The sequence below is a fragment of the Acromyrmex echinatior genome, chromosome 12 (genome assembly GCF_024713525.1).
Source record: "Acromyrmex echinatior isolate Ae372 chromosome 12, ASM2471352v2, whole genome shotgun sequence".
NCBI lineage: Eukaryota > Metazoa > Arthropoda > Insecta > Hymenoptera > Formicidae > Acromyrmex > Acromyrmex echinatior.
Window position 1 is genome coordinate 7197375 of NC_141863.1, and position 23176 is coordinate 7220550.

General features: G+C 32.4%; 1 long non-coding RNA gene across 1 annotated transcript; it reads right to left on the bottom strand.

Moving 5' to 3' along the window:
• Positions 1-2098: 2098 nt before the first annotated feature.
• On the bottom strand, positions 2099-3974 carry LOC147907786 (uncharacterized). The gene is made up of 3 exons (XR_015546987.1): positions 3241-3974; positions 2718-2894; positions 2099-2282 (listed from the first exon to the last, which is right to left on the bottom strand). It is a non-coding gene; the product is annotated as an uncharacterized LOC147907786 (long non-coding RNA).
• Positions 3975-23176: the final 19202 nt, after the last annotated feature.

The window sequence follows — 23176 nt, forward strand, 5'->3', positions numbered from 1 at the left end:
TCTACTTCCCGTTTGCCCTAGCTCATTCTGCAGTCGAAGTCTTATTACTCTCCGCAAAGCTACAGACGTCACTTGTCGAACAATAGCCCATGAGGATTTAAGTTACTTGATTAAAATTCGATGCACAGAGCATCGTGGAGAGAATCTCTTATTATCGGAAGAGATTTAGTATATCATATTGTGTTTTTATTCTATATTATATAGCGTTTATATTATCAAATTTACTTTTTTTAAAAAAAGATAAAAAAAGGCGCCAAGTGTGCGTGCTCCTCTCAGAAAAAATCGTTACATAAATTATTATACGCGCTTTATTGTACGTGTGCTCTTTAAAAAAAAATTACTTCCTATTCCAAACTCTTTAAATTGCGCCAATTATAAACAGAAAATACATTTCCGTTTTACATTTTAAACAGCAAATGATGTGGGTCAATCAAATTGATCGTAAAGTGACTAGATCTATAAAGTACCGCAATGAATTTCAGAACTGAAGTTTCAAAATGACCGAAGTGCACATAGTATATGATTCCAAGCATGGTGTGGTTCATTTTTTAAACTGTACTTATATGTCCCTTCGTGCACTTTCACATGCACTAAACTTCTACAACAAATAAATTATTAAACTAAATAATACATAAATTAAACATTCATATTTTTTTGATCATAAATAAACTAATTATAATTAAAAAACATTTATTTACATACTTGATAGCTTTATCAAATAAAGTATATACAAATGCATAAATTTGAAATGGCTGTCAAAATGGATGTGAGTTTGCGGTTTACTTTAGAAATCTAATGACTTTAATTAACTTTAATTGATTTTGGTAAAACTGGAAACATTAACCATATTGTCTGGAGACGCCTTAAGATCGGTGAACATATTTGCAATATATCTAATTTTTTTTCATGTTACTGTGTTGACTCATTTATAGATAATTTTCGTAGAGTTTTTTCATGCCGAATTTAAATCCATAGCCAAAATTCCATTACATCAGGTTTACGAGATACTTTAATCTAAAAATGCTAGAAATTTTTGACACTTTTGGATTAGAATATTTCGGAAACGTGATGTGATGGAGCAATTTTAGTTGCAGATTTAATTTTAGTGCTAAAAATCTTCGGGATTACATGTCGTTTCTGGGTCAAAATTCATGTCGGTCTGTGTTATCATTAAAGTTATACATTTAATTTGTTTATTTCTAGTGTAACAATATCGAAGAACATTAAATACTTATTTATAAGTTACATTTCTTAAATTAAAATAGGAAAATATGTAATAGCGCAATTGCAAATGTAAAAACAAATCAAATTTTAAGATTTCTGGTTTATTCATAAAATATTATTAAACTAAAGATTAATTTTTTTTCAAAAACATTTAGTACCGGTAGATAAGAAATAAACGAAAGGAAAGCCAAATAAATAAATTATGCTGCAATAAGATGTTATGTATTTCTAATTAATTATGGATTAAATATATAAAAATTGTAAAATTTTTTAATGTCATCTTCTTAATTAAAATGCGTTCATGTTACGTCAATTATTACAATCTGATTATCCATTTTGGAACAAATATGAATATCTAATTCAAATATAATTTTATAATTACATTACAATTAATTTTAGTGAGTTAAAAGAATACTTTTTAAAACTTAGTAATAATTGATTTTACATAAAATAAAAATTATGCCCAGATTACAGTAATAAATACATTATCATTAAATATTAGAGTAATAAATATGAACCAAATTTTAACGATATAAGATACTAATATTATACTTGAGTTATCCAAATAATTTGAACGACTGGATTTGATTAAACCGATAATAAGTATTTTGAATAATTTCAGTATTATTATGATATAATTTATATCTCTAATATATATGTATTATGAAATTTAAATTATATGTCAATTTTTTATATAATTATGTGTAATTATATAAAGTTGTATATGAAACATAACATATAATTATATATGAAACAATATATATATATATATCACATTTTTTCCCGAGTTTATATCTATATAGATTACATAAAACGTCATAAAAGATATGCAAATAAATTAATAAATTATATATTTATAAGAAAGTTAATGTTATAATCATAAAACTGTTTTATATTAAAATGCAAAACAGGTAATTACTCGTCGAGTGCGGCTACTTAAATATATCTTTCAGTATCCATGTCAACATCATTGTTATTACTAAGTACATGTCTCAACAATATATGGTCTCCAAACTTTGTCAGGGGATCTAGATCCTTCTTTATTGTTATAATCGAGCCTAAATATAAACATAGTAATTAAGACATTGGAAAAGTATCGGCAAAGAAAATAATAATATTATATTTTATGCGTGTATTTATGTTAAAATTATATTTTATACATATTTGATTATTAAATCGAAATTAATATTCTTATATATATTAGTCATATTTCTTAGAAAATATGTCTAAGTTCCGTTGTAATTTAAATTTCATAATACTACTCATATGTGAAAATATTTATCAATTACTGATCATATCGAAATTATATAGATGAGAAAGATATAGATGACAGCTTATTTGAATTAATAAAACTTAATATAGATTTGTTTAAATAATTTTATTTAATACTAAAATTAATAACGTATGAGTAAAATATTGTTCTAAAATTTAAATAATCTGATAGATATTTTTTAATATTAAATGTTTAACTTTGTTATATCAATTATACATACTAAAATATATTAATGTAGAAACAAAACAAATTAATAATAATAAAATTTATCTGTGTTGATTTTGAGAAGGTTACCTATTTACTTTTATAATAAGAATTTACACTCGCATTTTCTTCAACTACGGATTGTATGCGTTCTATCCATTTCAGTATCTTCAAAATTTTGATATAAGTTTGTCTGGAAAAAAATTGTTCATTATGATTAATTATACCATTAAAGATATATGGTATACGTTAAGTATATAACAAATATGAAAATGTATTAGGTGTTGGAATTAATTCGTAGCGTTTTTTAATGAAAGAATGTTATTTATTTCACATGAGCATTAAAAAATACATTAATGAAAGTACTTCCCATCACTTGTAAAACGCTACGAATTAATTCCAACACCTAATATAACAAATTTATATAGTTTTATACTTTTAAATATAAAATATACAATTTTGTTATATATGTTATAATTGCATATAACAGAACAGATTAAAAATTTAAAATATAAAATATTATTATTAATAACATTTACCTCTATTGATCTTCTTGAATTTTAGCATGTTGCCAATTTGTTCTATCATGATGATAATTTATTGCTACATTTTCTGCTGCTTGTTGAACCATTCTATACACGTTATTATCTTCGATTTTTTTAAAGATAGATTCTTTTAACTTGAGTTTTACTTAAGATTTTTTAAAATATTTTCCAAATTTAACATGCAATTGATAATGTATTAATAAATCAATCATTTTATTATCTAATACATCTACAGAATATGTGCAATAATTGCAGTTTATGGTAAGTTTTTCGAAGAAGATTGTGAAATGTTCACATAACGAAACATTTTTAATATCTCTTTGTACGGTAACTATTATGTCGTGTGAATGTATGTATTTAAGATGATCCTTTAAGTCTTCAATTTGCACATAATTAGATACATTGTTGCATAATGTACATTTCACGACATATAAATTTATTTTATTGAAATATTTCCATATTGATCTGTCGTCATTTTCCCACTTTAATTTTTCTTCTTCATTATGTATTCCATGCTTAAGGTATAAATGTGATAGCCACATAATTTTTGGATGAAAGACACTGTTATACATCTGTTTACAATATTTGCACTGTATGACATCATTTGATAATTCATTAAAATGTTCCAATATCCAATTATATAATTCATTTCTTTCAGCTGCCATTATATCTGCACGATATCACGATGTGTTACTAAACATCACATACCGATTATGCCAAGGAAACTGTTTAGAGAAACTGTTTAGAGAAAAACGACGAAAGGAGAAAGAGAAGAAGAAACATATAACGTCTTACTAAAATGTAAATATTAATGTATCGATTGAATTTTTCAATTTAAAGTCACAGTTTTTGCTAATTCGATTTCTGTTGTCAAACATTCAAATTAAGATTAATATTGTGTGCCTTCCAACAAGCGACATAGTGCGACACAGTGATCATGTCTTTGTTTAACATTGGCAAACAACAAGGATGTAATGATCTATTGTGTCATTTGTGTCGCTTGTTGGAAGGCACACATTATATACCTTACTTTGACTAGAATATAAAGTAATAAAAATTAAAACAAACTATAAAATTTGAAAATGTTTTTTGACTTTTTGTTGTATGATTACTACAACGTTGATTATCTAAGTTATTGCAATAAACATTTTATGTCAAAACTTTTAATTTATATTAAAAGTGTAAAATCAAGGGACATGTAACAAAATATTATTATAGTTTACAAAAAAATGTTTCTTTTTAATTATTTGGAATCAGACAAAGCGTCTGTTATTTTGGATGCTAAAAACGTTTGCACAAGTTAAATTTCACTGACACGTTAGGTTTTGAAATAATTAAGAAGATTTTATATATAAAAAAATGATTTTTTTACCATATTTTTGCCATACTTTAGCGATATTTGACTTTTTTTTTGTAAAAAAAGGTTGACGTTGTCTTGAAATTCTGAAATCATATGAATATATTTTTCATTCCCTAAAAAATATTATTTCGCTTTTTATATCATATTTTTAACTATATATGGTGCGAGACATTATCGTGTCTCTTGATTTTCACAGTACAATTAATTTTTACTACAAGGTATAATAATGCAGCTACTAAAATGAGATTAGCAAATTTGAAAATTAACGCAGAAATCTTAAAAATTTCTTAACTTTCTAAAATTTTATATATATATATATATATATATATATATATAAATAAATCTTCACTTTTGTTTTATCCGGCCATTTGGAATATCATCTCTTTCTTTTTTCCTTTCGTCTATTTTGGTATTTAAAAACACCAACACTTTAAAAATTTACACTTTTACACTTTAAAAATTATAATTTACGCTTACTCGATATTTTATCTCGTTTACGTTTCTTAATCTTTCCGTTTCGTGCGTCGTTTCGTTCATCATTTAATTCGGCGGCAATTGCTCGTAGGACATAATGCGTCGGAAATTCTGGTTATTCGGATGCCCGCAGAACGGGGGTTGAATATCAAGGGATATCGGTTATTAATTACCGAAGTAATAGCCGCGTAATTGGAACTCCCAGGAGGCAGCGGAGGACTTCGGCACGGATACCTGGACCCCGTTGCACCGTATTTGTTATTACAGAATGCGCCACGAGACACATAATGCGTAAACGGCTACCCCGTTGAGGATTTGTTTTACAACCGACGTTATCGTGACATAACAGCGCTTTGTAGGCCGGTGTGCAACGTTGATAGGCATGCTCGACACTAAAGTGCCAGCTGCGAGCTGTGTACAGTCGTAATACTCGACAAGTTCATTTGCGCGTTGATTCAAATCTCTCGTCACGTCGCGATTATTTTTAACCGAGGAGAATCGAGCTTTTATCGTAATTTAAAATAATAACTGCTCTCAATGATGAATAATAAATATTGAATCCATATTATAATAGCGAGATAATCCCGGCGGAAATTAAATAGGAATTTATAAATTATACAATTGATGATATCTCGTTGTTATCTCAAAATACATTCGTGAATGCAAATATTAAAAAAAGACCGTGAATGAATAATATAGATTTATTATTTGAGAAACGATAATATATGATCTTATTAAATATATAATAACAATGACAATGCCACCGAGCGATGGTTATGTCAATATATTTTTTTAAATAACGTAATATAGTTTTCTCTCTAGAAATTCTCGTAATATGACAGAAAATAATATGAAGAAAAATAAGCTCATCGGTCTGTTGTTTCTATTTTTTTATTTTTATTTTTTTTTTCAAAAACTCATTTCGCACGCAAGTAAGCTGTTCTCCGTGGAGACGCCCCTCTCACGACATTAATTCTGGCACTTCAGTTTCCAAGTATCGCGTAGTCGTTTCTGCAAAACGGCCGGCATCGGAACCAACATGGTTCATTACGCGCGCGACCGTAACTTTATCGCACAGGACAACCTTCATATTTTCGAGAACGCTCGTAATTAACCGTGAAAAAAAAAACAGCGTTACCTTTATGCCGTTTTATTATCCTCACGAAAAGTACGTAATCAGCCCCTCTACCGTTGTCCACTTCGTTCTCGCAGGAGAGCGGTCGCCGTCAAGGCGGGAATTCATGGGAGAATTTTGTTGGAACTCCTGGAATTTGAAAGGGACGACGAACAAAAGCGCAACGGCGTATCCAGGCGTCGCGGCGCCGTTCAGGGCGCCGCTTTTTCAAACGTAGTATAAGGTCGTTGGTATCTGCTGCGATCTTGAGAATATCGGGATCCTAGTGATTTAAAGGATACGAGAAAAGTCCAGGGCGAAAGTAGAATTTGACATTATGAGAATCGTAAAACTGTGAATGCGATTGAGAGGTGTAAAGAAGAACCGTCGAGTCGAACTTTCGTGAAAATTACAAATAGGGTAGAGGAGAAGGTGATATTTTTAAATTTATTTTTATTGAAGTTTACATTACCACCCATCTGTTTCTCTTTGAGCTGTCACGTCACATTTTATAAATAAACGTTCTGAGTAATAAATGTTTCGTAACTTTGACTTTAGAATCGATTGGACATTTTGACGAATGTAATTAATAATCAAAGTTGGGTAATGCTAAGTTAAAAGTTAAGTTAAAAAGTTAAAAAGTTAATTAATTTTAACTTTATTTAGTTATATTTTAGATTCTTAACTTTTTATCTTTATATAATTATATTTTATCGGTAACTATTAACTTTTAATTTGATTTTTTAAAAGTTAACATCAGGGTTGGGTAGTTAGAGTTACACGGATCTTATATTCGAATTATATGCTTATATATTCGTGTGTCTGTCAGAGATGTATTTTTCTAATTTTAAATATTAATTTCAAATATTTCACGTTTAATATTTCAAATATTTCACGTTTAATATTTCAAATATTTTACGTTTAAACAAAGAATCAAGAGCTTTCAAGACAATTCGTTGTTGTGACCTAAAATCACGATTTTCTCGAAAAATATGCCGAAGTGCAATTTACTGCTTTAGGGATTATTTTTTGGTGCTCTAGAATAATCACGCTGATCAAAATCCGTGAAATACATATGTGGAGTCTTTCCTTGTTAAAAAAGTTAACTTTTCTTAGTTTTTTATTTAGTTTAAAAAAAGACTTGGAATCACGTAATAAAGCAAATTTAATTTTTAACTTTTTAATTACTTTTTTCATTAACTCAACTTTTAATGTCACTATGGATTAACTTTTATCTTAACTAAATTAAATTTTCAAGGCTGTTAACTTTAATTTAACTTAGTTAAAAAAAAGTTAACTTACCCAACCCTGGTAATACAATAATTAAATATTGATTATTATATAAATGGGGTATCATAATATGACCGTCTCCTCTATTTGGCTGTAATAATCATTAAGCGTGTAAGCATTTAGCCACCTCAAAATCTTTCCCCTTCTCCCTATATTCGATACCAAATAGCTTCGTAATTAAACTAGATGCTTACGATAGCGAATAGCGGAGTATCGGCGCGGCGCCCGGAGTCGAAATTCGAGCGTGCCAGGATCGACCGAGCTCGCTCGAATTTATTCGCGGCGTCTCGGCCGCTGGTCGTTGAAACGCGTTTCTCATTCCTGCTGACTACGGCGGCTGTTACTCCATCGAAGAGAATGCAATTTCATTCGTCCCGTGGCCAGCTTTTCGCTTACGAGAGAAAAATTCAGTGACCCGCTACTCGTATCCGCGCGTTACTTCGGACACACGACGATGTTGTGGAAAAAGTACAAATTGACGAGAGGTCTGCCTTATCTATGGGACGCACGTTTTATGCGCGTACATGCGAGAATCGAGAGACTACACGGTTTATCTCGAAACGTCGAGTCGCCTCAATGATTTTTTTTTTACGAATGCAGGTGTGTGTTTCGAGAAGGATGAATACAAATTTCCATGGTTAATTTAATCGAAAACACTGGACTGACGCTTAAATTGAAAACACTGAAATAAAATATGTATTTTTATTGCGAATATTGTATTTTAACTACAAATAAAGCCCCGTTAACCACTTCCTATCTGTAGTTTAATTTGACTACATAACTTTACATATGTCCCGCGACCGCATCGAACAATATATTGTAGTATTAATTAAAATCGAAAATCGCAATATAACAATATTAAAGTTAAAATCGTTTTAAATCGATGTGATAAAAATTATAAAATAAAAATAATTCAAATATGATAAAGAAAGTCAAGAACGGTTAAAGTTGGATATTTCAAAAAATACATTATATATTCTTATATTAAATTAATATTTATATTATTTAAAATATCTATATTAATTATTATAAAAATAATTAATATAGATATTTTAAATAATAATATATATATAATATATCGTCCCTTTATTTTAAAAGTGACATAACTAAAAAAAATGAGATTTTGCAGTTATCATGAATGAGTTAAGTAAAGATTATTTTATCATAAAAAAAAAGTAAGCTAAACTTAACTTTACAGTCCGTTCATCAAATAGCATTTATGTCGTTTCTTTCAAAGAGAAGGTTTTCAAAGAGTAATACTGTCTACGAGAGTGACACATTTTGAGTGGTGTAGCTTTTTTGAATAAAAAGTAGAGTCTTCTACAGAAAATACAATATTTAGAGGTAAAACAGTTTTGATGATCAAAGTTCGAAGAAGAAATTACTTTGAATTTAGTCATTTTAATCGAGGCAAATATAAACTGTTGGTGATATTTCAAGCTATATCATTTGATTTATTATAATTCTATTAGTATATTAAAATTGCCACAACTTAAAAAGGGTGACTTTTTAAAAGTCGTGAAGATGATAAAAATGTTACTTGATCATGTTTCTAAGAACATATTCTTTTTGATTAATAATTTTTTATCAATAATTTTCTGTTACGTTGAAAGTAGTTTTTCTCCTTTTCTTGAGAAAAATTTCATTTTTTGAGTTATGTCACTTTGCAAGTAAGGGAACACACGATATTTTCGTTAAGTGTAAATTTATTTTAAAAGTTATGAGAAGAGGATGGGGAAAATTTCTCTGTACTCGTAATATATATATAGCAATTTGACTGAACATAACAATTCAACTGTATAAGTTTCGTAGAAACTTTATAATGTTAATGATTCACGATTCTAAAGATTCACTTGAACGTAGGAAATATATGTGGCGAACATGGTGTTCCGCAATTCTGCGGACAGCGTATATAAATTCTGATTACATCGGGCTTATGAGCACGTAACTTCTTCCATTCAAATTGAACTAGCCGCGCGGCAATCTCAAACAATCCCGACTGAACACCTGACGTTCGCATACCTCGTGCCCACGTTTAAACTAAAGTTTCCGCGCGGTCCGATAATATCAGCAACGTAAATAAACGTTAAACGTTATATACACGCGTCATTATGATATATCTTTATTCGAGTAATAAATATCTTTCTCATAATGCAGTCGGCCGCGGCCTCGTTCATTCACACGGAAAGTGGAGTGTAGCCATCCTCGAATAGACTACCAGACCGAACTCGTTCGTGCGAGGTGAGATCCACGCCGCAGTGAGTTGGTGCAAAATTTGTTTCGACACGCGTGGGATATTTCTTTGCCCGACGTGGTTCAGGTGCGCCGGATACCGCGATTGCATCTGTACAATCAGATAAAAGTATCGATTGAAAATGGAAGGGTCGATGAAAGGAAAAGAACTTGTACGCGCGCGACCCAATTTTTCTCAGGGAAAACTTCATTATTCCGTCGAAAGCTTCTCGTTACGAGGGTGACACGTTAGCGATATATATTCCAGGCAGGAATCGATTTCCGAGTTCGTAGCCGGTATTTCGACTTTCGAGACGATGCGGCCGCGGTTGACCGGAACTTTCTCAATTCGAATCACGTCGACTGGCTATCGTTAGCGCCCTTCTCTCGTCTCTGGTACCAAGATGTACCCCGATAGCGAATCCTCGAGATCGAGACTCTTGCCACGCCGATGTGTCGGTAATGAAACAGTGTTTTCTTCGTGCGATCGTCGTTCCGCTTGAACGTGCAATCCCACTGCCGGAAATTTCGAAATTATTTTATCGAGTTAATGATAATTAGATGAAACAAAGCTCTGAGCAGTCAAGAGCGAATTAAAAGTAAAAAATTTTAATCAGAAGTGATACATAGGTAACTCCGCGCTGGAATTTACGCCGTAGAAGTCAGAAAAAATAGAAGGAGTGGGGGTAATTTTTCCACAACTATTCTGTTATATGCCTTTATGTATTATGTTGTGATTTTATGTTTTATATTTTATATTTTATTACTTCATATACATATTGACCATTTTCTTATTCCTTAATAAAACTTTATAAACACATTTTATAAGTTACTGTGTTATTATACGTCTTATTTATATGCATTATTTGCAAATTTTTTATGAGCCGTACGTACCCCTTCTCTTCTTATGAGTAGCCATATATCCCATCCCTATAGGATATACGGCAAAACTGCAAGGGTTACAAAAAGTTTATTTTTTAATATAAAAAATAAATATTTTGGATTTCTAATATTTTTTTTTGCAGTAGTAGTCAATACAAAGTTTTCACTGATATAATTCGTTTACTATAAACATAGTAGTAAATAATACTTAATAAATCAAGTTTTTAATAACAGCGTATATACCGGAATTATCCTATTTAATATATAATAATACATAATTTTATATAATTACATTTTAAACTTAATCTTTTTTTTACATATTCCATACATTTTTTTATGTAGTTATATCCTAAAGTCTTGTGGGATTATATAATTTTATACGTCATCAAACTTTATTTATAAATTTCAAAAAATCGTGACGTGCACTAAAAAAATATTAAAATTTAATAAATATTTAATTGAATAATTCTAAATAAATATTTATTAAATACAAACATATTTATTTAGTACAAAAACCATTAATTTAATTTAACTATCCTTATTTTATTGAGTAAATATTTATTTACTAAATAGTAATGTAAATGTTTACTTCTTACCACTGTAAGAATTAATATTCAATAATTTTTTTAATATAAAGGAGGTTGGATTGTATTTTACTTATTTCTTTAGATTTAAATTGACATATTTTAGGCTACGACTTATTTGATGTTGCAGAGTAAATGAAACATTTTTGATTTTTTAAAATGTAATTCTTTACTTATCCTAAAAATGTAATATTATATATTTTAGACCTTAGTGGTTTAGGTCCCCGAGGAGATGACTGACAGCCGTGAAAAACACGGTAGTACCTGCCGCAAGCGACAAACTGCTGCGACAATAACGAAACATCTCGTGAAACACGGATACCCTCTTCAAATTTCAGTGCCGGTTTGATCGTATTGCTGCGAGCGAATGCAATGCATCGCACGGTGCAGAGACGGACGCCGGGGAGATGGAGTGCATTATCAGGCGAATTACCATATTTCACGTGCCGCGGTCCATCTTCGTTCTGGATATCGTGACGGCGGGAGAGATGTTACAGTATTGCGAGAGAAATACAGAAGCGCATCCCTCAACGGATGATCGGGTTGTAGCGGGTTTTCTCGCGTTGCCCGAGAAAATGACTATACTTCTTATCGAAGATCTCGTAACAGAGTCGTACTTTTTCTTGCGATAATCGATAAATCCCCAATTTTATACTTTGGATTTATGGAATTTTTAAAGAATTTAAAAAATAATTTGAAATCAAATCGTCACCCGTTTGGTCATATAGAAGTAGGAACTAATTGTGAACTCAACACACTGAAGATGGCTCGAAATGAAGCCGAAACGTCTGTAATTATTATTATTCACGTTACATTGATTAAATGTTTGTAAATTAGAAATTTGATAACCATCTTTGTACTAATTACAAAAACTCTCATTAGCCCGAGTTGTTTTTTCTTATTTGACTTTCTCGAGTTACTCTTTATTTGTATTCGTAAAAAAAGTAAAAAATAATTACAGTGACGATGAAAATTTACGTAGCATCAATTATTTTAAAATATAGGCTGTTTAAGATGCAGCTTTTTGATCGACATGAATATTGTAAAAAAAAATGCATTGAAGGAATTAAATTTGGATACAAAGTGCAGATTTTATCATGCCGATCTTAAACATGCAATTCTCGAGAGAATCGATATCTGCAGATCGATATTCCGCGTCGTCACGGACGAATCGTTCATCAAAAAGAAAGGTGCCCATTCGTTTCTGCCAGTTAAATTTTACCTCGACACGATGCTCCATGAATAAACATTACGTCAGCACGGCACGCTAATTATTCGCCAATTATTAACGACAATAAATTATTAAACTGGTGAACGCACTGGTGCTGGCCGATGATGGTATAGTATGGCCGATGTCGTTCTTGCAATTACCATCAATCAATTATTCAAATGAAGCGTCTCAATTATTTAAGAGTGGGCTCATTTAGCGTTGCATCAATCACCCGATCGCGCGTCGCATCGAAGCGTCATTCAGGAATTATTTATTATTAGGATTGGGAATTCATCGACGAATAACATCACCAGATGCGATTGCGTTGAGATGTTGAGCTAGTACGAACTTCCTGATTTAAAAACCTGAGGAGAAAAAAGAAACCGGAATATTATCTCTCTCATTCAAATAATGTCTAATCGCCTGAAAATGTAAAATATCAAAGAATTTAAAATCGCAAATTAATATCTTTTTGAACCTACAATTTTATCAGACTTAACCCTTAACTATAGCTATGAAAGTTATGCTTAAGTTCTAAAACGTCTTGTTTAAAGTGCAGAATGCGAGTGAATATCCGACTTAAAGTGATTGATAGAGAAAGGTTCAAAGCTTTTTACCTGCAATTTAGAATCTCATAGTACCAATTACACAATCGTAAAAAATTTTCGATTGGGTTCAAATAGTTCATTGTAAAGGGTTTATTAACTCCACTGTTATCAATCGCTGATGAAAGGCAAAAGTTCACTCGTATTCTGTTTTAAATAGCACGTTTTAGAACTTAAGTGTAGTTTTCACAGCTATAGTTGAGGGTTAAATCTGATAAAATTGTAGTGTGTTTTTTGTCTTGAATAAAGTTTTTCAATTTTAAAGAATTTATTCTAATAAAAAATTGCATCTGTATAATAATTCTTTTCTTATATTGACATAAATTAATCGTACAAATTATACAATTTTTCTAAAAATTTTATTTCGAGTCCAAATGAATTGCTTTAATCGTAATGCAAAGTTGCAGTCGAATTTAATGATGATTGAACAGCCGAAGCTTGTAAGAAAATCAAGGAGTGATAAATATACTGTATATTCGATGACTATACAAGTGAGATATATCCATTTGCCGTCATGCGAATTTTACGGCTAGTTCAATTTTCATCTACCGCTTACGATAAAAGCGTCCGTAAAAGCTCGGTAAACTGATTTGCTTTGACCACCTTTTTTAATTTTTCGATCGTGCTGGTAATTTTCCGGCGATTTAAAGTATTGAGGATTCAATTGTTATATGGATTTTTGTAACGTTTGCTGCATTTAAATTAGAGTCCGAATCAAATTTTGCAGTAACATGAGAAATCTGTCATTCATTTATCAATAACTGCCATTATTTCATTCGGTAAAAATTTAAAAAATTCGATATAGGATTATAAGGAAGTTAATTTCTTTCTGCCTGTGCAAAAATGCGGATTCGAGTAATTTAGGCAATGAGCATAGAGAGTGAATTTGCAGCGAATTCGTCGACGTCGCGATGATCGCGTCAAGGGATTAATGAAGCAATACAACACATCGGGGGGAAAAATCAAAATTTGCGCAGAGCGGGCTCGAATAAAGCGGAGCATTTGGCCGTGACATGCGATTTCCTTTCGCTTATGCCCCTCCTGCACCAAGAATGCAATTTACGCAGGCGTCGCACGCGATTTGCACATCCGTCAACCGAAAGAGCTGGCCCGTTTCCAATCCTGACGTCATCTTAATAAGAGGGACAATATTTCCGGATGGCAAACGCGCCGGCAATACTCTGTAACAGCAAAAACTCTCGAGCAAGATGTCTAACTAATGGTTTCCAAACGTGGAGAATCGAGTTATGTCGAAGACATTTTTATTACAGAGTATCCGAAAATAAATAATATGTTTTAAGTAATAAGTAAAGATTCTTGATCCTCTGTTGCAAACATTTTGCCCTTTAAATATTTAAATCTTTGAATATTTTATTCGTTTCGAATTTTGTATTTTTCTCTAGGGTGTATTTTTCTTTTTCTAATAGTTGGCGATTATTTAATAAAAATTCTCGCTCTAGAAATGTATCAATCACCTAATAAAAATTCAAAAGTGTTGCACTTTAATTATACAATCTTTAATTTCACGATCTTTAATTTTTTATAATGGTTATGACGCTTACTATATACTACGGAATTATTGAAATAAAGAGACGGTGATGGCACTCGGTAATGTCGCACGTAATTTCGCGACAACATAGACGTGAAATTACAACATAGACGCAAAATTATTTCATGTCGAAACGATCCTAGCGCGTTTCAAAGCGCATACGGGCCGCGTTGTGTACGCATCGCTGTCTACTTTGTATTAATAATAGCGCCACGAATGCACGCATTATCAATGGTAGCAGAGTGGAGCGTATATGCTGACATTATCTCGGTACAAATTAGCGAGACCCCCGGAGACGTGTGCGTGTGCACGCTCGCACACGAAGCGCAAAATTACGCCGCGACTGGAATAAATTTAACGGGAAGACATGAAAGCGCAGGTGTATCTTGACATTACGTTAAATTGAGCTATCATGTATAGTAGCCTTCCTTCTTCCAACGCGCAATTTTCGTTATAATTACTTTAATAGATTTCATACATAATTAAAAACACATAGAAAAATTTTTCCCATCGAAAGTTGCGAATATTTTATCTCGTAAAATATGAATATATAAAATATAGTCTTGACTGTACAAAACATTCTCAATTCAGAATATTTTCTTGGAAAAGGCGGTGATAAATGCCAAAGGAGGACTGATAAAATATTAAAATTGTAAAAATAAATATTATTTTTTAATAAAACTGTTTTTAAATTTATTTTTCGTCAGCTATAGAATGTTTTCAATTTGTGAGAGTGTTTTATACTTTTGACCAAGACTGTATACGATTATTTCAGTCACAGAAGTTATGTCATGAAATAATAAGGTGATTTTATTATCTGTGTATTAGTTATATAACTCATCAAGACTCAGTGTTGAAAACATGCTTAAACTACATATATATATATATATGTATATGAATATACACGATTGATAAATATACCTATCAAGCAATTCGCCGGGATATATTCTATAAAGCCAGACATCATAACATATATGTCCGAGATATGCGGGAAATGTACCGTTTTTAATATTGACGCAAATAAAAAGCTTCAATCTTGATACAGCGCATAGCTAATAATTTTCTACTTCAAACGCAAGGATTGCCTGCAAATATTTTGTTTAAAGATACTGGTTTCGACTGGTAATATTAGTATAATCAAGAGCATTTTCCACGATCAATTTATTCGGCTAAAATATGTTACCGGTGCTTGAGGATACTCAATCCCCTTGCTTTGAAACAAACACGAAACCATCAAATTCAAACTACGAACTACTATTAATCGCCGTTCCCTCCGTTTATCTTTGCTATTATACATTTCTCTCGCGTGTATTTTCTCCTTTCATTCGCGGAAATAAACGCGAGATAAAATTCAGAAATGCAAACGTGATGCCTGAATACAAATGTCCACTAATTCGCTGCATTACTCGGTAATCCAATCCCACGCTCTGATTGCGAACATTTGCTTCAGTAGCAGGATCATTGTATTCTGCTTTCAGAAATTTATCTTTTGGTTTCTCGTCTGAACAATTATACAGTTGTTGAGGTTGAAGAATTATGAGTCCGTCGAGAAGCGCAATAAAAAGATGTTTTGCAACTCTTTTCCATTAGACGAATAAAAAGAGTAAAAAAAAAAAAAAAGGAAAAATACGAGAATTCAGAAAGACTCGCGTTTCAGAATAAAAATCAGCAAAAAGAAGTCCTTCGTTACTCATATAAAAATCAGGACAGGAAACCGCGATGTCAACCGTCCCGCGAGTAAATTCAATGAACTGCAGCATCGTTGAATATCGGGTATCCCTAGAAGGCATGTTATCGGGACTATTTACGAGCATGCAGAATCCGGAGCAAAGCTCACCCTCTCTCTTCTCTTCCGTTCTTCCTGCTTCTTCACAAAAACCTTCCCTGATATCCAGCTTGCGTTCCGTGCTCCTTTTAGTTGCTGCAAGAAGGATAAATATACTCAAAAGAGTGGGAGATATATACCACCTACGCAAGCATTCAGAAATATGCATAATTTATTCCTTGGCGTTCATCAGAAATTTCATATCTGTAAAATGTGTAGTTTAGTAATTAGAATTAATAATTAAAATCAATAATTGGAGAATTTGAAAAATTAGTTTGATGATTTTTCAAATTATTACATTAATTTGGATTGAGAATTCAGGTGGATTCCAAAATTCAAAAGGGATAACATTTTGAGATAATTAAAACTTTAAAAGTTCATAAACTTGAGATCCGTAGAGAATTACTGACAAGGTAAGCTTCAATTTTTCAATTTAATTATTTAGAGAATTCTAAATATTAAAGATCGAAGCTTAAGGAAGAACGTGACGATCCAAAGACCACTGAGCATATCTAAGCACAGTTGGAGAATGTCATCGTGTCAAAGTTTCGTGAGACAATGCCAGATGTATAGAAAACGAAAGAGAGATAGAGACAGGAGAGTGAGGATCCTATCACTTCAGGTTCCAACCCATGGTACTAACTGACTAACGACCTTTCACGGTCCACTGCACACTACTGAAGTAATTAGCTGCGCTAACGAGAGATCGTTATGGCCAACCGCAGAGCTGCGGAAAAGGCGGTGATCTGTCCCTTGTGATGATCAATCGGCGATCGTTATTGCACGTTGCGTGTCTCAGTCTACATAATAGTCTAATATTCATTACTTAACTAAACGGGCGAACTGCTAGAGCTTCTTGTTAAGTAGCAGTCTAACAAACTACTTTATACTTTTATGTTGGTCTGGTCATCCTTTCGTTCGTTCATCCTATCTATATGTAAGATTTTTCAAAAACGGTTTAACTTTTTCAAGTTCTGTTTTCGGTTGATACCTAAGGATTTATCGAGAGAAGGTACGAATCAAATTAGATGACCATAAGGAGAAGTCAAGATCAACTTTAACGAAGCTCTTCAATAGTTACAAATGTTTCGCTGAATTATTTAGTCATATCAAAGGATTTATTATTAATATTGCATGTTGCATGTTAATAACTAGAAACTGGTATCTCTGAAGAATTACTCTCTTTGGTCGTGTTTAAAAATTTGCAAATCACGAGGAGCTTCCAGGATGGTAGCAAAGACACCTTTTTTACGAATGTAGACCTCCGCTAAAAGATTCACTCGCGTTATGCAGCGTGCATCCGGAGCTCCGGACCGAAGATCAGAGGATCTAGAGATCCTGGAATTCCGTACCGTAAAATGCACGTACCTACTCATGGTACACGTATCTATTTGTACGCATACTGAGGGAAAGAGAGAGAGAAAGAGAGGGGGAGAAAAAGAGAGAGTGAGAGAGAGAGAGAGAGAGAGAGAGAGAGAGAGAGAGAGAGAGAGAGAGAGAGAGAGAGAGAGAGACGTGACAGGCACGCAGAGGGAAAACGAGCGAGTGGGTGGATGGTATTGTAAAGAGCCCTAGGTTCTGTATGCACTTCGCGTTGTAAACTCCACCGAACTCTCCTGCTTTCTGCTATGTGGAGGACTGTCGAGCGGTGGAAGAGAGGGAGAGAAGGAGAACGGCCCGGTACATGCCGAAGACGCATTAATATTAATGTACCGGGATTTACTGCGACACGGCTGCTCGAGCCCCGTAGGGGTAGGATGTATGTTTACAAATGCGTTTCTCAACGTGCGCTACCACCCCCGACCTGCTTCCATCTGCTCGCGTTCGCCGCTAACGCGCGTTCATCCTGCACGCGCACGGCAGGCGGCTTTCGTCGGCGGAAGTGGCGAACGGGCAAACTTAGACTACTTGCGTCTTGCGGATCCGATCCGGTTTCCGGTGTGCGTTCGCTTCAGAAGCGGTTACCGGTAGCTGTTGATGCGCTGGGGAGGTAAGAACATGTCGGAGATAGTTTTGTTAGCACTTTGGCCACTAAGCTTGTCCCAAATACGACACTGGGTTAGCTGTTCGAAACGTCAGAGTTCGTTATATATATCATCGAGAAGATGGGTTAGACTCCTAATTGAAACATGAGATAAGTCATGGGTATGAACAGCTTACGAAATCGAGAATTTATAGGATTCGATCTTGGAATACTTTTTAAAATTCCGAGACCGGGAAGAGCAGAGAAAGGAAGAATAAATCTGACGATCCGAGAATCTATGTCGACGAATCCGCGGAGTCAAATATTCAAAAATCTTCACTGTAAATATAGAAATCTAAACTTCGCCTCGGAGGAAAGTAACGCGAAAATTTGCCTCTATTAATATTAAATTCTCTTGTAACGTCAGATTATGTATTTCAATTTGAGTTATTTTTAATTATTTCTACAGGTTGCCATTGCTCCCATTTAATATGACGTTAATTCAATTAATGCCTCGCGTCGTCTACAATACACGGAGTAAGAAGTAAGAGCAAGAAATTGATCACAGTCGAATGTGAGAAGAATAATCGATTGGTTAATTTCTTACTCTTATTTCTTACTCCGTGTATTGTAGACGATGCATTAGAGTTAAATAATTTAGAAATCAAAGAAATGTTATAAATTTAACTCAAATTTAGTTTTTTATTTACTAAGTACTTATATTACTATGGATGTTATTTACTTCGAAACTAATCACAGGAATGAATTGATTTATACAACTAAAAGTTAACGATTTAAAGCAAGATGCTTAAATAATATTAATATCTAATTTTAATATCTAACGATATAAAAATGCATAATATTTTTGATTGGAACATTAATTTTAACAATTAAAATAACATTGTTATGCGAAATAGGTAGGAAATATCTCAGTATATTTGATTTTATTCTTCGTGAGGATCGTAAAATTGCGTCTCACGATATTTATATGTTAAAATAATTCTTGTAATTTCGTGCACTTGTAATTTTTGACGTTTATACGCGCTATAATTACACGCCTCCATAAATTTGTTCGCGTCAAGAGAAAGACAGAAACAGAAGAGGACGAGATCTTCCCAGTTTTTTTTTTCCGTTGAGCTCGAAATCGGTGAATGACAGACAGTTAATCGGACCGACCGCTCCAGTTGGCGAAAACAAAAGCTGCAGGGCCCCATCTGCATGAAGGGCCTAGCGCTAAAAAAAAATAACAGCCCATCACAACGGTGATAAAACAATGATAAAACACATTCATTATTCTTCCCGAATATATCCGCGATGCATGGACGAGATAGGAAGCGGAAGTGACACGAAGATAGTCATTAGCGTTTTCGCGCCGAATTATTCCCATGCACGAACAATTTTACTACCGCGGATAATCACTTGAGAGAAAAATGAATTGTGGTTCTTGATATCATTTGTTTGAGTGATATTCACGGGTAAATACAGGATATCTGGTCAGTTTTGATAAAGCGCTCGTGTGTATATAGAGCGGACTAAACTGGGTCGAAAAGTCCTGTACCATTTTGCAATTTTGCAATAAATAGTTAACAAAGTACTAATTAAAAATCGAATTAAATTTTGGTCTTAAATAATTGTTTACAAACACTGTCAACTTTACAGAAACACAGCAAGAGAGACAAAAGTTTATTTTCTTTTCACAAAGTTCTGAGAATTTTTTCAGAATTTTTAAATACCGTATTTTTTCATGTTGATAAAAATGAGAAAATGCAGTACTAAAAAATTGATGAAAAATTCTGAAAAAATTCTTAGAATTCTATAAAAAGAAAATAAACAATTTTTATCTCTTGCAGTTTTTCTATAAAGTTGATAGTATTTGAGAAAAAAATTGTTAAAGACCAAAATTCAGCAATTTTTAATAATTAATATCTCGTTAATTATTGCGAAAATTGCAAAATGATAAAAGACTTTTCGTCTTAGTTTAGTCCGCTCTATCTACACACGAGCACTTTATCAAAACTTACTTAACAGACACTTTGTATAAGTAGATTTGACTTTTTAGACTGAAAATTTTCAATTTCTTGATTTTTAAATTTAAAAACTACTCAGTTCTGCACAATTGAAAAATTTGTGTTAAATTTTACATACATCACACGTCCGAAAAGATTATAAACGGTTATTACTAAATGTTAAAATCAATTTAATATAAAATATTGAAATAACTAATATCGCATTATAAAGATAAGATCTAAAGCAAAATTTAAAATCTCAAGTCTTGTTTATGGCGTTTCTTTACATAATTGATTTAGTCATATATATATATATATATATATATATATATAAGTGATTTTTAATTTAACTTATTATTGCACGTTATATTAAATTAATATAATTCAGTTCTACGTCAAAAGTTCAACGTCATAAGAATTAATTTTAACATAAATATAAAATGTTTTTTACTACGTGTATATTTAAAAAAGATTTCAAAGCTTGGCATTATTTTAGAATTTTCATTTAAATTTACTTTTATAATTGACAAGTGAAAAATGATTGTTTAGAAATAAACTCAATTTGTCAGTCAACTTATTCCATTATCGAGAAATGAAAGGGAAGGGAGAAAAATGTGAGGAAAATCGATGTAAGAAAATGTCGTATGCAAAGAATTCGTTGGGAAGTAATTAAAAATTACGTAGCGTTCCTAGAAGATTATGGTTCGGCGAGAAAAATGGTGAATGTGAAGAACCGTCTTGGGAAGTGTCACCAGCACTTAACTTTTCTTTTCATGGCCGAGTTTGTTTCGTCTTTAAGGGGCCGAGCAAGTTTTCACGGCGATATAGCAGCGTACGGGAAACCCAAAGGATGTGAGAATCGTAATTGAGGGTCGATGCCCTTAGGGACTTCGAGGCCTCGTTCACTTCAAGCTTTTCCAACCTTGGCGCTTGAAATTACGCGATCCTTCGATTACGGAATACGTAAATTGCGACGTTAGAATTCCTATTTGCGTTCGGGGATCATTGCGCGTTTATACGCGCGGAACAAGTGCCTTCTGATTTTCTAGGGCAAACTCGTTCCGACGAAGAATTGATATTCCCGCTTCGCCAAAAGTATAATCCGATCTATTTTCCGTGGCATTTTCATTATTATGTTATTCTCATCGTAACGCGAGTGCCAAGGGTAATGTTTGCATATTAATAACTAAATATCCTCCCTCGTACAAACAAACTGTTATTCGTTAGACAAACATTTGCCAAACCCCAGGCAGGAATATATTTCTAACCGATTAATTCTGCATCGTCGATAAAATTTGTTAAAAACCGTATCACCGAGTGTGACGTCGCATCTCCAAAATATATTTTGAACAATATATCGCTTGTAAAATACACGTGTTGTAGTCTAAGTCAGTCGAAGAGGCAAAGGAGGCGTATTTGGATTGCTCTAATTACCGAAGCGGATTGGAATGAACTTAACGTGAGTCCGCTTGTACAAACGGAGAGTACGAGACAATACGGAAGTTCCAGGCGAATCTTCGCGTTTATATTCGTGATCAGGATCTTTCCTTAATCTGCGCTGTGCCTCAAGTGGTTTCGAGAATTGGTTCAAGTCCACTCCACTTAGCAAATACCCCATAAACTTCTGTTGGAGTTGGCAATTATATCGTTCCAAATTCAATCGCGTATCTCTTTCTCTCTCTCTCTCTCTCTCTCTCTCTCTCTCTCTCTCTCTTTCTCTCATTCCGATGTAAGACAATATAACGAATCTATAGTTAGCCACATTTAATCGTAAACTAATAATTTCACGATAAGTCTACTTGCAGAGACTAAAGAGAACGCGAGTTATCTTAGAATTTATTATACTCCTGAACTTTTAACGATCTGGTACTTTATGCGTCCCGGCCTTTGTTTTTATAGAATATATTTATTTATATCGCTTATGTTACGCACAGAATTTACTTGAAAATATAAATAGTGTGCACTTTATTCAAGAACACATAGAGCACAATATAGCTAACCATTTTATAGCGGTATTCCTTTAAATTGTAAGTTATAGGGCTTACAACTCAGCTTACGCTCTGAAAAACATAATTCAATTCACTTACTTAACTGGTCTAGACTAAAGAATGTAGCCACATTATCTTTACTGCCGGTACTGCGAAAAAAAGTGTTCCCATCAACGATTGCGAGAAACTTAATTCGACTATCATCGGTTCAAACAATGAACCATATTAAATTATATTCAAGAATTTTAATTAAGAACTTTAAGTACAACGTCTCTTACTATTTAGCCTATTTTTCTCTTTTTCGCCGATTTGAAATCAGCATGAAATTAAAATTTATTTAGCGACAAGAGTATAAATACTTTTTTAAATTAAAAGTAAAAAAAATTTATTTAGACTACTATTAATTATAATTTTCCGCAGCAAACAAGATTTTTAACGTTAAATATTTTGCTAATATTACGGTGACCACCAAGCTGGAAATCAGGGAAAATTCTTGGCTTTGAAATATCCTACGCAATTTTGGAATACAACTTAACAATAAAATGCAAGCAGTGTCAGCAACATCAATAATAGTAATTTATATTAATAATAATTATTTATATACTATGTTAAATTAATTTTTCAATAAAATATTTAACGGTTTCCAAATCAAGACGAAAAAAAATATAAAAATATTATTGAAAATCAAGAAAAATCATATAAAATTTTGTTTGGGAATCAGAAAGAAGTTATAGAATTTTAGGACGAGGAATTTGTGGCAACTCTGATATAGTATTTTTAAAGTTGGAAAAATTTAATTAGACGATTATTATTAATTATGATTTCTTGTAATCAAAGATATTTTATAA